Genomic DNA, 15,142 nt, shown 5'->3' with positions numbered 1-15,142 from the left:
TCCTCATATTTCTTTCCAAATTATCTAGAAAACTATTTAAAAACAGACCAAAAAACTTTCCTTTTTTTTTTTTTTTTTTTCTGATTGTGGCTCATAATGATGAATTTGTTTATGAAATTTGTCTCAACAAAAGTCCCGTTCTTGTTATATAATGAACATCCTTCCCATTTGTAATTTTACAATTTCTTCATTTCTACCTTACCTTAATGTTAATGATCTATTACTTGTATCTATCACCTCTCATGCTTCCAAGAAAGTATGAAAAGCAGGAGGGGTCAAAACAACCTACGTAGCTTTACTTATGAATTTTTGACAGAGTCTTTTTTGTTTTCTGTGCTAAAACCTCAGGCTGATTGTTGTACAGGCTTGCTCAGAAACGACTTCTTCAAGGACATATATAGCACATATAAACAAGAAAAGCTACCTAACATGTAGAAAAGCTTCACCACACTGCCTTATCTTGTCCTTTTGATCTCCTTCTGTTTAATACATTCAGCTCTCTGATAACACTGAAAAAGAATTTAGGGATCACCAGCCCAGAGATCTGTCTCCTCTGAATTTTAACTACAAACTACAGGAAGCCTCAGCATGGGAGAAAGACTGATGATCACCTTAGACATATTGGCAACAGCTGTTGCCTTCCTGGTCTACGTACTTATTGCCCTAACTTCCTTGTTGTTTATGCTACTTGTTTAACTTGTTATTGTTTAATCCTTTTTACTTGTGTCTAACTCTTCCTGACCCCTTTTGAGGTTTTCTTGACAAAGATGCTGGAATGGTTTGCCATTTCATTCCCTACCTTACTTTTTCATATGAGGAAATCAGGTGAATGGTGACTTGTCCATCTGAAGATGGATTTGAATTCAGGTCTTCTTGATCCCAGCCCTGGTACTTTATCTAGTGTGCCATCTAGTTAAGCAATATGGCATGTTCAATGAAGACTAGCATCTCTGGTGGGAGGACTTGCTTAGCTCTTTGCAGGACTGCTAATCCACCTATGGTGTCCACCTGACATCCAACTCTCATTAATCATTCCAAGAAGTTACAGCATTTACCATAACCATAACCCGGTAAAATTATTTAGGAAGATGGGCTAAACTAAGAAGAGAATAACAACCTCAAACCTGTCGGTATATTAAGGGTTATCTACCCCAAGCATGTGAAGACTTTCCTCAGTGGAATAGGTGATGAAATCAATTTGGTGCAACACTCATGAAAGTAGTTGAGGCAGATGCTGTGAAATATCTTAGAGCTTGGTTAGACACCAGAAATGCCAAGGTCACCCATTGTATCGTGAGTATTCGACAATTGTTTTTGACTTTTGTCCCTCAAAGAAAGATTGAAGCTGAAAATCTTGTGCAATTCTGCCTCACAGAAATCCCCCAAGATATCAGTGGTCCTCTTCAAAAATGAAGGATAAACAACAGTAACAGATTCTGCCAATCTTGCCTCTCCATTTAGAGGAAACTCCATCTCAGAGAAATAAAACGACATATCAAAAGTTACATTCATCAAGTGGCTAAGACTCCCAAGTTCAAAAATCTTTCATATAACATCCTATTTTCTCTCAAAGCAACATCTTCCAAATTATTTTCCCACAGAATTGTGACCAGTACAGAAGCATGATTATCTCTTTTTGTCCATAGTAGCTTGAAAACTCACTCGGTAGATGAGAAGATCTATTGAGACTGAAGCCTTTTCAGTAATGTCTGCAGCATCCCTAAGATTCTATCTACAATTCAGTTAGAATTCAATGAAGAATTCAATTCTTTATTTAATAAGAAAAAACAGCTGCTTAGTCAACTGAATTATGTGCTTCTACACTACTTGGTTTGACAAAATCTTAATGACTGGATCAGTATTAGGAAATCAATTGAATAATTAAATATAGCAAATTTACATAATTTCAGAGTTAGAAAGTACAGGAATCACTTGTACAATATCTCAAACTTGTGGTCATCCAACTTTCATTTTAAGGCATCCAAGAAGAGGAATTCACTATCTATGATCCAAAGGAGGACAGTGGCTATGGGATGGGCCATAAATAAATTTATAAGGAAAATTTAATCTCAGAGACTTGATATAACTTGGATTTCTGACTGACTAACCTCCAAAGGATGGGACCACTGAACTAAATTGATCTCAATCATCAAAGTCTTCTTCCTGCCTGCCTCAGGGAATAATTTTTATTACTTCATCTGTTTCTCTCTGCCCAACAGACCCACCATTCAGGACCTCTTTCCTAATACCAAGTCGAAGGTCTATGTGCCTTCTCCCTTTTACTCCTGACCAGGATCCCTCCTATGCTTGTTACAAAGAACCAATAAGAGTAGGATTCTGGGAACATGGTCCAATAGGTCACTAAATTTCAAACTCTCCAAATTTCTCCCTCAAAACAGAATACATTTTTGCCTTAGGATAAACGTAAACTGATGAAAACAAAAGTACTTTGGGCAGAACAGGGCTATCCTGGTACAACCCAAGAAGTTCCAAAGAAAGTCCCTAGGCCAGAATTATCCAGTGTGAAGTATAAACATCTCCAGACTACAACCTCAGAAATAAAATGGAGAGCCCTCAAGACTAGCTGGATTGGGCTGAAGTCTCAGCAAGAACCATAGGACCCATCATCTCCCAGACAGCTTGGGCAGTTGGGGTCTAAGTTCCAGCAGACTGATCTCAGTTGATAAGGAATGCTAGGACTGGCTGTGTTGCTGAAACTAGACCTTAGGTGGAAAAGAGCCAGTACATCCAGTGAGTGCAGAGGCAGTGAGACAGGGATGATTCTTACTGGCAACACTTGAAGGAAGGAGGTGCTCTTGGCTCTCAAAGACAGCTAAAGAGAAGCCAGAGGTACCAGCTTCCACCCCATGATTAGAGGTGCTGACACAAATATTTTGCATCAAAAATAAAAACAAGAACACCAAAAAACAGGAAAGAACCAACCATAGCAACTTACTATGGGAATAGGGAAGATTAGGGTTTTTAACTGAAGTTAAAAAAAAAAAAAAACTTCTTTACTTCAAAGAATAACATTAAATAACTCCCTGACCAAAGAGAACTTATTAAAAAAACTCAAAAAAGACTTTAAAAAGCAAATGAAAGACACTGAGGAAAAACTAAAAATAAATAAATAAATAAAATAAAAGTAAAAGCCATTTGAGAAAAACAAGAAGATTATGAAAAAAGTTGACCACTAGAAAAGGAGATAGATACAATATTAAAGAAGAAAATAATTCTTTGAAAATTACAATTGGACAAAGGGAAGCAGTGAAGCTATAAGAGACCAAGAAATAACAAAACAAAATATAAAGAATGAAAAACAGAACAGAATATGAAACATCATATAAGAAAAACAAGAGGTCTGGAGAACAGAGCAAGAAAAGAAATATACAAGAATAACTGGATTACTTGAAAACAGTGAGCAAAAAAATAACCTTGACACAATAATACAAGAAAAAAATCCAAGAAAATTATTCTAGAATGATAAATATGAGGGAAAAGTTGAAATAGAAAACAAATAGAAAACAATCCACTGATCACCACCACAAATAAATCCTCTGTGGAAAACATTTAGGAATATTTTTGCCAAATTTCAAAAACCCCAGATCAAAGAGAAAAAATTTTGAGAAACAAGGAAAAGAAATTCAAATATGCTGGAGCTACAATTAAATTGTATCAGTAGCTACAATAAAAGACCACAGATTCTCGAATCACATATATATGCAATCAAAAGAATTAGTCCTGCAGCCAAAAATATCATATCCAGCAAAATCATCTGTAATGTTGAATGAAAAAAAAGACATTTAACCAAATTGCAGACATTCAGGATTTTGTCTCAGACAAACCCAAAATTAATAGGAAATTTAACATATAAGCACCAACTTTTGTCTTTACTTATATGGATGTATGTGTATATAAATATATCTGTGCTTAATTATAGACTAGTGGAGGGAGGCGTGATGAAAGGGGGAAAAGTTATAAAGTAAAAAGTGCTCAGCAGAGAAATAAAGAATTACCTATAAAGAAGTGAAGAGAAGTTGGATATTCATGAATATAATTTCTTCTATTATCATATATGCTTTCTTAAAATGGAAATTCATTTTTATATATTTTGAATCCTCCCTGATGTTCTGCTGAGCACATGACACTGTTTTGTTTTTATTTTCCTTTACTTTCTTTTTCTATTTATTTTTTTCTCATTTTGTATTTAATTCTACTAAAAAAAAGAACCAATAGAAGCTCATCTATCATGGATATTGCCTTATGGGGATAATAATAATATACCTTTTGCAAGATAATAAAAATCAGTTGAATCTCAATTCTTCAAGATATTCCTCCAAATACTTGAAAATCTCCATCCTGACTCTATTTATACTCTTTTCTCTATGAATTATTCCCACTTCCTTCATTAATTGAACAAGTTTTGTCATAGTTTCCAGTCCTCTCAGCATCCTAGACTCTCCCCTTTAGACAAACTCTATAGTATTAATTGGTGACTTTCCTAAAATGAGGCAGTCAAACATGAACTGAAAAGGCCAAATGTGCCCTGTTGAGAGGACAGTATAATGGGGTGGGAGGAAGGGAGAAAATATTTATTAAGGACCTAACTGCAGATGTTGTTCTAAGTACTTTGTAAATATTATCTTTTACTACCTCACACATAACAGATTGGCTAACATAATGAGAGGGAAAATGAGAAATAGAGGAAGATATATGGAAAAATTGACAAACACATGTTGATGAGCTAGTTCAATCATCTTGGAAAATGTTTTGGAACTATTGCCCAACGTCTATAAAATTTCATTCCTTTTTACCCAGCAATATCAATTCTAGGTTTGTATCCCAAAGTGATCAAAGACAATGGAAAATGATATATTTATACAAAGTATTTATAGCATTTCTTTTAGTGTAAAGAAAGAATTGGAAATTAAGAGCATGTCCATCAACTGGGGAATGGTATTATGGTATATAAGTATTTATCAACTGGGGAATATACATTATATATATATAAATGTGATAGAATACTACTGTCATATAAGAAAGGGTGACCACAAAGATTTCAGAAAAACTTGGGAAGATTTATATGAAATGAAGAAAAGTAAATAGAGCAGATTCAAAGAATAGAATCAAAGAACAACGTACACAGTAACAATAACATTGTACAATGATCAATTGTGAAAAACTTATCTACTCTGATCAAAACAAGAAAATTCCAAAGAAATCACTTTGAAAAATGCTGTCTACTTCTAGAAGAGAGAACTGACGAACTCTAAATATAGATTGGAAGCATATTTTAGAACTTTCTTATTTATGTTCTTGTTGTTATTGTTTTGGGGTATGTGTTTTCTTTTACAACATGGGTAAGATGAAAATATGTTTTGTATGACTTCACATATATAATTAATAGCAGATTGCCTTCTAAAGGGGTAAGAGGAAGGAAGAGAATTTGGAACTCAGTTTTTTAAATGTTAATTTTTACATGTAATTGGGAAATATTCATGGAAACAAAATGTATTGAAAAACATTTAATCTTTTTTTATACAGTAGGAATATGGGATCTCATACTTTGCTCCTATTTACAGAACCTTAGACTGAATTTGCTTGTTTGTTTGTTCATTTAATTTTATGATGACTATTTCATTCCTCTGACCCATATTAACCTTGGTATACTAATAAGCCCAGATCTCTTTTCACCTGAACTTGTGGACAGTTATGCATGTATTTTTCTGCAACCTTGAAAAGAAATAATACATGACTTCTTTTGACCTCATGTTAAAATAATATTCTTTTGGGGAAAGTTGGCATCTCTTAAGACAAATTTAATGAAATATAGCAGACCTAAGAGATTTTTATTTGTGATTCTGCATAAAATGGGAAGAGGTCCCAAGAATGGAAAAGAGAGAAAATTATCATCACTTTTGCCAGTAAAATATAGAGTATGAAAGAAATTCTAGAAAAAGGAAGTAACTGGCAAGCTTGAAACATCTTCCTCTCATTCCCAAACAATCAAAAATATATAAACAATTTAGAAAAACTAAAGACTAAGTGAAGTATCCATTTCTAGTTAGTAATAAATGCAGTTCTTCAGTCCCCCAAATAATGTGTCAATTGTTTGAACACTTAGATGGATGCTCTGAAGCCTCTGGGATAATCGCCAAATACAAAACCACATTTGTGTGCAGAATAAACACTCTCCATATTTGCCAATCATTAAACTTAAGCAATTAAACTTAAGTAATTGCTGATAATCAGCATTTATCTAGGTAAAAGGCTAATGTTCTAGGTAACTAATTAATAAATGCTAATTAATCAACTGATTATATCTGCCAGAATGTTGTAACTCTTTCCAAAGGGGTAAAAAAGAGTAAATTCCCTATGAGTCTTAGCTAAGTAGGGGATCTCTAGTGATTTAATGTTAAATATCAGATGATGGACCAGTTGGTTCTTCCTTAGACTGGAATTATAAGTTGCTGCAAATTATTCTGTGAGAAAGACTCATAGATGCTGAGCTAAAGGTATTTCCTAAAAGATGTGCTTAAGACAGCTGAGCAACCACAGAAATCTAGAATCAGAAGCCCCATTCTAACAAATGACCATCCTTCAACTCACTTTCTGATACCATGTGTAGTAAACAGTCATAGTAATACAACTTCCATTTTAATGATGAAGAAAGGATATTCAAAAAATTGTTTGTCTTAGGTCATATTGCTAGTGATTTATGGCTTTAGAAATCAAACCCAGATCTTACAATTTTAAGATTTATTATCGTAAGATCTTATGATCATAAGATTTAAGAGATTATCATGATGAGATTTCAGAAGAGTTTTATTAATCCATGTGAAATAAAACTTCATTTCCTTTTTTAACCATTTCTTCTTAATAGTATTTTATTTTTACAATTACATGTAAAGATAGTTTTCAACATTAAGTTTTTATATTTTTTATCATTTTCTTTTTTTATTATAGTTTTTTATTGACAAAACATATACATGGGTAATTTTTCAACACTGATCCTTGCAAAAACTTCTGTTCCAACTTTTTCCATCCTTCCCTCTATTCCCTCCCCTAAATGATAGGTAGCCCCATACATGTTAAATATGTTAAAGTATATGTTAAATATAATATATGTATACATATTTATACAGTTATCTTGCTGCACAAAAAAAATCTGATTTGGAAAGAAGGTAAAAATAACCTAGGAAGAAAAACAAAAATGCAAGCAACCAAAAATAAAAGAGTTTAAATGCTATGTTGTGGTCCACACTCATTTTCAAGTGTTCTTTTGCTGGGTGTAGTTGGTTCTACGGAGTGTTCTCTTTAAAATATAATGGTTCTCTGGGAGCAGGTTTCTTGGGGGACTTCTGGAGGCAGCCTTAGTTTCAGTTCTGTGCAATCATCACCTCAAATGCATCCAAGAGTTAAAGCCCAGATCCTTTATTGTCTCCTTCAAAATAGCCCGGTTAGCTTTCTTAGAAGCCTATCTCTCTCATTGGTTCCGAGAGCTCTTGCTGCTAGTCCTTTGTCTCTTCCAGCTTCAGCCTCTAGCTCTCTCTGAATCCAAAGCCTTCAGCCAACACAAAGGTGGAAGTTGGAATGAATCTTGACTCCTCTGAGAGTGGGATTGTGGGCTTCTGATTTGTGAATCTGCCAGAGTCTGTAGTGGTCTTGTGGGCTTCTGACTTGTGAATCTCCCGAAGTGAATTCTGACTTATGAATTTCCTAGAGTCTCTAATGGACTTGTGGGAACTTTTCCTTATATATGAACTCTAATGTGTGAACTAATGTGTGAACTTTCTTAAAAGTGTGAACTCTAATTGTGTTCACAACTCACATATTAGAGTGAGCTGAGTATATAAGCATTGTCTCTATCAACTCCAGTGACTTAGCACCTTGTTTCAAGTTCTGGCCCATAACAATTCTGTTCATTACTGATCAATTGGAACTGATTTGGAGCCTCTCATTGTCTATTAATTTTCTCTTTGAGCCAATTCTGATGAGAGTAAGATTCATACTATGTTCATCCTTCTCCCTTCTTTTCCTCAGATATAATAGGTTTCCTTTGCCTCTTGGTGAGATGTAGTACCTCCACTTTTCCCTTTTTCAGGTACAATTTCCTTTCCACCTCGAGATCCTTTTTTTTATATTATAATAGTAAAACCAAATTATACATGAACTCTTTATGTATACCTATAACAGAAATACAGTTCTCAATAGTTCTGTTAACCTTTTTATGCTTCTCTTGAGTTCTCTATTTGAAAGTCAAATTTTTTGTTTAGCTCTGGGTTTTTCATCAGAAATAAATGGAATCTTCTTCCCTGGAAGAAAATGCTCAGTTTGGCTGGACAAATTATTCTTGGCTGTATATCAAGTTCCTTTGCCTTTTGGAATATCAGATACCAGGCTCTTCGATCCTTTAATATGGACACTGCTAGATCCTGAATAATCCTTAGTGTGGTTCCTTGGTATTTGAATTTTTTTTTTTCTGGCTGCTTATAGTATTTTTGCCTTGGTTTGATAGTTTTGGAATTTAGCCACAATATTTCTTGGAGTTTTAATTTTGGGATCTCTTTCAGTAGGTGATTGATGAATTCTTTCAATGTCTATTTTACTTTCTGATTCTATGATATCTGGACAGTTCTCTTTGATGATTTTCTGAAAAATGATGTCTAGGCTCTTTTTTTAATCATGATGTTCAGGGAGTCCAATAATCCTTATATATTCTCTCCTAGATCTATTTTCCAGTTCTGTTGTTTTCTCAATTAGGTGTTTAATTTTTTTTTCTATTTTTTCATTTTTTTGGTTTTGTTTGACTGATCCTTAGTGTTTTCTCAAGTCATTCATTTCCATTTGTTCAGGTCTGATTTTTAATTATTTTCTTCATTTACTTTTTTATTCCTTTTTGTAATTGTGCAATCGAGTTTTTAAATGAGTTGTTTTGTTCTATGGGATTTTTTTCCATTTTGCCAATTTTATTTTTTAAGGAGTCATTTTCTTTTTTCCATTTCAGAAATTCTGTTTTTCAGGGAGTGTTTTCTTTTTCCACTCTATCTTTTAATGAATTATATGCCTTATTCAGACCGTCTTGCAAAGCTTCCCTTTCCTTTCCCCATTTTTCTTCTAGCTCTCTTTTAAGAGCCTTTTAAATTTCTTCTATGAGAGCCTTATTTGGAAGGGACCCGCTCATATCCACCTTTGGGCTTTCATCTAGAGACAAACTGTTTTTAGTCTCTTCCGGGTTTTAAATCTGCTCTCTTTCAGTATAGAAGCTATCTATAGTTAGAATCCATTTTGTCTTTTTACTCATTTTAACCCTTCCTTCCCCCCCAAAAAAGCTGCAGTCTATTTGGGGGCAATGAGGGGATTACCAAGCTTTCTCAACAGACAACAGGAAGTGGCAGCAAAGCAGCTATGCTGGGATCAGCAGCTGTGCTGGGATTAGCAGTTGCTTGCTGAGATCCCTCTGGGTGCTGAGTGGGTGTGGTCCCCTCCTGAGAGACTGGCATTTTGGGGTCACCTCTGAATTTATAGCCTCTCTGCTGATCTACTGGCTTGCTGCCAGGGAAGAGTAGCCAACACTGTGTTAGAGTTCTCCCCACAGATTTTCCACTGGCAAAGACCAGCCCCACTCCAATCTGCTCAGTATGAACTGTTCTTTGTGCTCTCACTGTTTATCTGCCTGAGTCTGTGCCTGGCCTAGCCCTGTTCCATCCCCACATGCAAGCAAAAACAGACCCTTTCTGGGCAATTTTGAGATTATCTTCTCTTGATAATGTGCTGTTCTCCCAATATTTGTGGGTTCTGACAATCAAGCACTAATTCAGAGACTGAGTTTTATAAAAATAGTTTGAGAGTAGAGGAGAGCTTAGAAAGATACATGTGTTCTCTCTGCCATCTTGGCTCCACCCCACCAACATTCATTTTTGTAAGAATTTGAGTTCAAATTTTTCTCTCCCTCCCTCCCTTTCCTACTCTCTCCCTAACTTATCAAGAAATCTGATATAGCTTATATATGTACAATAATTTAAAGATATTCTCGTTTTTGTCATGTTTAAAAGGAAAAAAAAATCAGAACAAAGGGAAAAAGCATGAGAAATAAAAAGCAAATAAAAAAAATGAAAATACTATGCTTTGATACATTCAAACTCCATAGTTCTCACTATGGATGTGGATGATATTTTTCATCCCCAATTAATTGGAATTGTCTTATATCACTAATTGCTGAGAAGAGTTAAGTCTATCATATTTGATCATTCAATATCAGTTCATATATGTCTTTCCATGGTTTCTGAAATTAGTCTGTTCATCATTTTTTTAAGGAACAATAGTATTCAAATATATATAATTTTATTCAGTCATTCCCTAATTTTTATATTTAATTTATTTCATTATAAAACAGAATAGAAAAAAAAAGAAATTAGAAAAGGAATACAAAACAAAAGAAAAAAAAAGAAAAGAGCATATTGTCATGTGCCCAAAACATTGCAGAACTTCAAGGAGAATACAAAATGTATATCAGCAAATTACAAGTTCAAGAAAGTGTGTGCGTGTTAGTAGAAGAAATTATATTCATTATTATTGTTCTATAAGAAATGATCAGCAGGATGATTTTAGTAAGGCCTAGTGAGACTTGCATGAACTGATTCTAAGTGAAGTGAGTTGAAACAAGAAAACATTGTGCACACCAACAAGATTATTTGATGATCAATTCTGATAGAAGTAGCTCTTGTCAACAATGACGTGATTCAAGCCAATTCCAATTAGATCACAACATAGCATAGTCAATTTTTTTGTTGTTGTTTGCCTGTTTTATTTTATTATTTTTTTCTTTTTTGATCTGATTTTTCTTGTTCAGCATAATTGTACAAATATGTATAGAAGAACTGCATGTTTAACATAAGAAAAGAAAATATATTCAAGATAGTCCATCTTTTCTTTACTTCCTTGTAAATTGTTCTTGATTTTCTGCTATGCACCTTTTTTACTTTACTCTTTCCCTCTTTTCATTCCCCCCCACCCCTCAGTAGGCTATAGTTAAGAAAGAATATATTTACATATACATTTATACATACACATATATGCACGCTCCCCCTCACACACATACATATATATTTTCTATGTCTGCTTACTCTGCTTTAATTCTGCCCCTTAACTTGCCTTCTTATTACTTAACTTCTTCCTACCCATGGATCCCTCCATTATTTTCTTCCCTCACCCCTTGCTTCCCTATCTGCCCATCCCTCACCTCTTATTAATTTATCTATTTTGGAGTATATTATGCCCTTCATGGTATATATATAGTCTTACCTATTTAATCCATTCCTGATGTGAATAAGTTTTCAGAATTATGAGCCTTTCTCCCCCCTCTAATGCCTTTGTGTCTATTCTTTCTCTGTACACCATTTGTATAATTACTACTTTTACATTAACTGTGTCCCAATTTTCCTTTTGAGCTACCACATTTTGATGTCCATCTTAAACATATGATATACATTTCCCATGTTTAAAACAAACAAACAAACATCAACTCTTTGTCCATGTTGAGTTCTTTAAAATTAATATTTGATATTGGTTCTTATGTGTTAAATTTTCTATTTTCAGATTTAGTTTGTAGAAAGTCCTGAAAAATCTGCAAGTTCATTGAATGTCCATTTTTTTCTCATTCAATATTATAGACAATTCTGCTAGATGTTATATTTTTGGCCACAGATCTAGTTCTTTTGATTGTCAGTAGATAGGACCTATGTTCTTTTATTGTGGCTGCTGATAATTTCTGTATGATTCTAATTGTAGTTCTAGCATATTTGAATTGTTTTTTGTTTGTTTCATGCAAAATTTTTTCTTTTATCTGGGGTTTTTGAAATTTGGCAATAATGTTCCTATGTATTTTCCACAAAGGATCTCATTGAGGAGTGATCAGTGGATTTTTTCTAATTCTACTTTCTTCTCATGTTCTATCACTATAGGACTTTTTAAAAAATTTATTTTCTTGCATTATTATGTCAAGGTTCTTTTTTTGGTCAAAAATTTCAGGCAGTCCAAGTATTTTTATATTTCATCTTCTTGATCTGTCCTTCAGATCTGTTGTTTTTCTTATGTTTCACACTCTGTTCTATTTTTTTATTCTTTAGAATCTATTTTGTTATTTCTTGGCCTCTCATAGCTTCAGTGATTTTCCTTAAACAATTCTAGTTTTCAAAGAGTTATTTTTATCTTTGACTTTTGGTATCTCCTTTTCTAGTTAGTTAATTTTTTTTCATAATCATCTTATTTTCTTGTTTGTTTTTATTTGTTATTTTTCCTCAATGTCTCTCATTTGCTTTTTAAATTCTTTTTTGAGATCTTCTATAAATTCTCTCTTAGTAAAAGGACATTCACATTACTCTTTGAGGTAGAAGCTCTTTTTACTTCTGTGAACTCCTCTGAACCCAGGCCTTCCCTGTTCCATAGTAAGTTTATATAATGGGGTTCCTTCTTCTTTCTCTGTTAGTTATCTTCTTTGACATTTTTTTTCTTTGTGTGTTTTAATAAGAGGCATTTATGTAAGCACCACTAATCATGATGATGGGGGGATGGTGGCTCTATAGCCTCACTTCAGCTCTCCATTTTCACCTGGAAGACCAAACTGAGAGCTGCTGGCTCTTGCAAATGCCCACAGCCAGCATCTTCTGCACTCACCAGGTGCTGATTCCTTCTTGCTCAGTGTGGAATCCCTGCAGCACAGCTAGGCTTGATGTTCCCAATCAGCTTAGGTTCCCTCAGTCTTCCAGGACCTGATTCCACAAAATGTCCAGGAGGTGAAAGTTTCTGTGGTTCCTGCTGAGGCTCCAGCCACACCTAGCTAGCCCCAGAGCTCCCATTTGGTGTTTCTATAGAGCTAGCTCAGAGATATTTGCTCTTCAGATAGGTTAATCCTCAGTTTAGGGTCTTTCTCCAGGTTTTCAGGTTGTATCAGGAGGACTCCTATTCTGCCCTATTTTGATTTTTCAAATTTCAATCTATGTTTGCCCTGAGGAGTAAATCCATTCTATTTGTGAGGGAACTCTAGAGAGCTTGAAATATAACAACCTACTCCATCTTCCCAGAATCCTCCTCTCGCCATTCTCCAACTGATGGGCATCCACTCAGTTTCCAGTTCCTTGCCACTACAAAAAGAGTTGCTACAAACATTTTGCATATGCAGGTTCTTTTCTTTCTTTTTAGAATCTCTTTGGGATATAGATCCAGTAGAAACACTGCAGGATCAAAGGGTATTAAGCCTTCATTTCATGTCTCAAATGAAAGTAGAGTTTTAAGAATAAGAAGCAAAGCACTGGAATGGCCTTTTCCTGGAATTATCCTTTTCCTCTGTAGTCTTTCTTCCTTCCTACCCTGTTCTTCCCATAAAAGTAAAGAGATTGCTGGCACATATTTGAGGGAGAAGAAGAATTTCCTTCTTGGGATGAGATAAACCATTCTTGAGCCTCTGCTTGATTAGATGACCATGTGGAGAAGGAGCTTGTTTTCTCCTTAATTCAGTTGTAAGTAGAAATGGAGGCAACTGGCTTCATGATCTTCATAATCAGTCTCTTTCAAAAAGATGCCACAATAACAATCACAAAAAGTACTTGAGGCAGGCTGAGGTGGCTGATACATGGAAAGGCATAGGGGATGTTTAGAAAAGATGAATAGCACAAGCCAGAAATGTAAGATTCAAATGGCCCTTCACTACAACCTTCAGACCCAGGGCCAACTGGAAAGATCACTATTGCACTCTGAGACTATCTCCCCATGTTGAGGCCATTAGGGAGCTCATTTCTCACATAAACAGAAGGGTATTGTACTCATTTGTGCATGTTGCTTTCATTGTTTTACTGATGATTTCTAGCCCCATGAAATCAATGACTCTTGATCTAGTGAGTATGCTTGATTTCAGAGGGTCTAAGAGCATTTAAAATATTTGCTAATTTTAATTCAGTGTAATTGGCTTCTTTTTTAACTGCATGTATCTTTATGCAATAAAAGTAGGGAAAGCGCACATAGACTTTATCAGATTGCCAAAGAGGATATATGAAAAGTTAAGAATCCCCATACCAATATTTGTAAAATAATTAGCACACTTTAAAATGCTACATGGATCCTGGCAATTATTATTGTCATTGTTTTTGTTGGTGTTTTCATTGTTCCTGAACTAAATTTATACATTTATGATTTTAATTGAATGGTGTTAACTGAATTAAAATCTGTAAATAACCATTAGAATTTTCCCAATTTTAAACTGATTCTGAAATATACCTAAGCTACTAATATATGTTGATATGAGGCTCAGTAAGTTCTTAATGGTATCTGTCTAAAAGAAGCAATGATCCTGAACCTACATCACAATATTTGCTTCTTTTCCACCCAAATATGCAAGTACTAAATTTTGTTTGAATTTGCCTTTTTCATAGTTCCAAATCCTTCAACATTTGCCTGAAAGAACTAGGGATGTTTTGACAGAAAAATAAAAACATAGGGTGGATAGGTATTTAAAAATATCTCTTATGTGGAAATGGGATTAGATTGGTTCTGCTTATCTTTAGAAGGAAGGACAAGTATCAGTTGGTCAAAGATATGGCTGTAGGGGTATGGTGAGTTCTTTGAAAAAAATCTACTCATTATACACTTTTATATTTAATATATATTATGAACATTTTCTCAGTCATTTTCTTAAGTCTCAGTAAACAACAAACAGTAAAGCAAACCTTGCTTTGCACTGTTGCTGGATCTCCAAGGTTTAAATGTTCATATTAACAACTTAACAATTGAGTGTTATGAGCCTCTTCAAGCTGTCCTTGGAATATCTATAGAATGTAGGACTGGAAGATCCACCTTCCTGGAGTGTGTTCCCTATCAAATGTTGGTTGGAATGTGAGCTGTTGATGATACAGCAGAATAAATATTTAGCCTTTATATTCTTGACCTTGTTCACAGGAATATGGTATTGCTTATGAATCTTTTCTCAAAATAAGGTTTAAAATGCATAAAGATAGCCAATCTAATCCAATCAACATCCAATCTATTACATGACAAGCACCATGCTAAGAGCTAAGGAAACAATTAAGAAAGACAGTTTCTACCTTCAAGAAGCTTACAATCTAATAAGCATGTGTACATACACATTATA

The sequence above is a fragment of the Antechinus flavipes genome, chromosome 6, assembly GCF_016432865.1.
Source record: "Antechinus flavipes isolate AdamAnt ecotype Samford, QLD, Australia chromosome 6, AdamAnt_v2, whole genome shotgun sequence".
NCBI classification, from domain to species: Eukaryota; Metazoa; Chordata; class Mammalia; order Dasyuromorphia; family Dasyuridae; genus Antechinus; species Antechinus flavipes.
The sequence above is the reverse complement of the archived record's forward strand: the minus strand, read 5'-3'. Positions refer to the sequence as shown.